Here is a 3,147-nt window from a genome sequence, read left to right as displayed (position 1 = left end):
CCAGAGGTTCCCATCCTGAGTTCTGGGGTTCTTAGAATCACACCCCCACCCCAAGATCTGGTTTAACTTCCCAAACCCGACTGGGGCCACTTGCCAGACCGAGGCCCTGGGAACGGTACACAGGACAGGAACCGCCTGAACAGGGAGGGGCAGGTGGCCCGGAGTGAGTGCTCATTTGACTTTAAATTGCAGGCTTCAGCGGGTCCCACGGGAAGACAGCACAGCCCAGGAAGGGGCAGGGTTTCTATATGGTCTGAGCGCTGGCCACAAAGACTGGGACATGGGGCCTGAAGCTCAGGTCACCTAAAATGTGACCCTAGCCCACTTCTGCTCAGAGGTCAGCCAGTACCCCCACCAGGGTTGGCTGATGCAGATTCTTTGTTGTACACTGTGTCGGGAAGATGAATGCTCCCTGGAGAGCTCCTCCCTAGAAGACACATGGAAATCCATAGACTTGAATGGAAACGGCACCGTCTGGAGTTGTGCAAAAAGGCAGCCTTACTCCCAACAGGGGAACATATATTTCAAAAGCATTTTGAGGGGAGTGACTGCTTGATAGTTAGAGGCTCCCCTTTACATTATACAGATGTTTTGGAACTAGGTAGAGGTGGTGGTTGCAAACTTTGTGAATGTACTAAAAACCATTGAACTGTTTACTTTGAAATGTTTAATGTTATATATGAATTTCATCTCAATTTAAAAAAGTTAAAGTATTCTCTTTTTTTTGAGACAGAGTCTCAAGCTGTCACCTTAGGTAGAATGCTGTGGTGTCACAGCTCATGGCACCCTCAAACTCTTGGGCTTAAGAGAGTCTCTTGCCTCAGCCTCCCAAGTAGCTGGGACTACAGGCACCCACCACAACACTCAGCTATATTTTTGTTGCAGTTATCATTGTTGTTTAGCTGGTCAGGACCGGGTTGGAACCCACCAACCTTGGTGCATGTGGCTGGTGCTGTAACCACTGTACTACAAGTGCCAAGCCTAAGTATTCTCTTTTTATTTTTTTATTTTATTGTATTTTTTTTTTGAGACAGAGCCTCAAGCTGTCCCCCTGGGTAGAGTGCCATGGCATCACAGCTCACAGCAACCTCCAACTCCTGGGCTCAAGCGAGTCTCCCGCCTCTACCTCCCAAGTACCTGGGACCACAGGCGCCCGCCACAACGCCCGGCTATTTTTTGGTTGCAGCTGTCATTGTTGTTTTGGCGGGTCCGGGCTGGGGATTCAAACCCGCTACCTTAGGTGTACGTGGCTGGCGCCTTAGCCGGTTGAGCTATAGGTGCCCAGCCAGTATTCTCTTTTTAAAGCAGGGTTTTTCAAAAAAAGTTTAAGTATTGAAGAGAAAAATACCGTTTTAAAAGCTTCCCTATAACAAATCAGCTGTCTGAATTGTATCACCTTTCTCCCCAGCTTCCTGGAGTAACTGACTATATTCCTGCCAGAAGTGAATTTTCTTAAAAGCCCTGCTCCCAGATTCTAGCTGAGGAAGAAGGAAAATGGTCAAATCTGTCCAAGGCCCTTGGCAGCACTTGTCAGAAAGGGAACAGAAAGACAGCATCAAGGTCCTCTGAAGGGCCAACCCATTTGGCGGAGCTAGATCCTGGGAGTCCAGATGTAGGTCTGTGCAATTCTGAGAAAAGTTGTGTTCTTGCTTCATCTAGCCATCTATTTACCCATTCATTCATTTATTCATCCAAAAAGCATTCACTGAGCCTGTGCTACATACTTGGCACAGTGGTAGCTACTTGTAGTCAAGATGAGTAGAACAGGACGGTGCCTGAGGCTCAGTGAGTAGGGCACTGGTCCCATGTACCAAGGATGGTGGGTTCAAACCCAGCCCTGACCCAAACTGCAACAAAAAATAGGCGGGCATTGTGGTGGATGCCTGTAGTCCCACCTACTTGGGAGGCCGAGGCAAGAGAATTGCCTAAGCCCAAGAGCTGGAGGTTGCTGTGAGCTGTGATACTACAGCACTCTACCAAGGGCGACAAAGTGAGACTTTTGTCTCTAAAAAAAAAAAAAAAGATGAGTAGAACACCACCCTCTAGCAGCTCACTGTCTAGTGGGAAGACTATTTGAGTGGAAAAGAGTATTATTTATTTATTTATTTTCTGAGACAGAGTTGCCCTGGGTAGAGTGCCGTGGCATTATAACTCACAGCAACCTCCAACTCCTGGGCTGAAGCGATTCTCCCTCCTCCACCTCCCAAGTAGCTGGGACTACAGGCACCTGGCACAACGGCCCAGCTATTTTTGTTTGCAGCTGTCAAATGACAGTGGGCCAGGGCTGGATTCGAACCCACCTGCTCAGGTGTATGTGGCTGATGCCTTTGCCACTTGAGCCACAGGCCCAAGCCTGGAAAAGATTATTAATAACTGATACACACAGGGTGTAAGGATGCCCTGAGGAGGGCACCTAAGGGATGGAGGGGTAAGGGTACTAGGGGAAGGCTTCATGGAGGAAAGGATGCCAGAGTTGGGTCTCCAAGACTGCTGGTAGAAATAAGTCCAGGCAAGCCTGCTCTGCAGCCAGCCTTGGCCTGAGGCGAATAGGAGAGGGAGGGGAGGACACCAAATGCAGGGTTTATAGGTTCTCTGAGGGCTCTGAAAAGGCCTGGCTCAGAGGCCAGGAGATTGAGCTTCCTCCTCCCCAGGAGGGTCCCATTACAGAGATGGGAAGTGTTTGGTTCAGGGAGGGGTATGTTAAAGTGGTTACAAAATCTTTATAGCTCCAGCCAGATGGAAAGGATTCTACTCTACACCTTAAACAATGGACCAAGGCCCTTCATACTCGTTCTCTAGAGGGGCTACAGACCCCGTCTTCTAGGTCCAAAGTCATATAGGGCCTTGTCCCTCTATCATGGGGTTTGGGGGTGTCACAAAGAAAGTCACTGAGCCCTCTTCCCACCCCAGGCCTCCATGCAGGAAGTTGTTTTCCCCTTCTATTCGAGGAAACAATTTCAGGTTAGAACTGCCTGGCTTTTTGTTTTACCTTTTTAAAATGAGAGACAAAAACACTAATAATTTCTTTTGTAAAGAACAAAATTACCAGCTCGGCGCCTGTGGCTCAAGCGGCTAAGGCACCAGCCACATACACCTAAGGTGGCGGGTTCGAATCCCCAGCCTGGGCCCGCCAAACAACAATGATGG

The sequence above is a fragment of the Otolemur garnettii genome, unplaced genomic scaffold (genome assembly GCF_000181295.1).
Source record: "Otolemur garnettii isolate 467f Iridium unplaced genomic scaffold, OtoGar3 scaffold00008, whole genome shotgun sequence".
Lineage (NCBI taxonomy): Eukaryota > Metazoa > Chordata > Mammalia > Primates > Galagidae > Otolemur > Otolemur garnettii.
Note: the sequence above shows the minus strand (reverse complement) of the source record.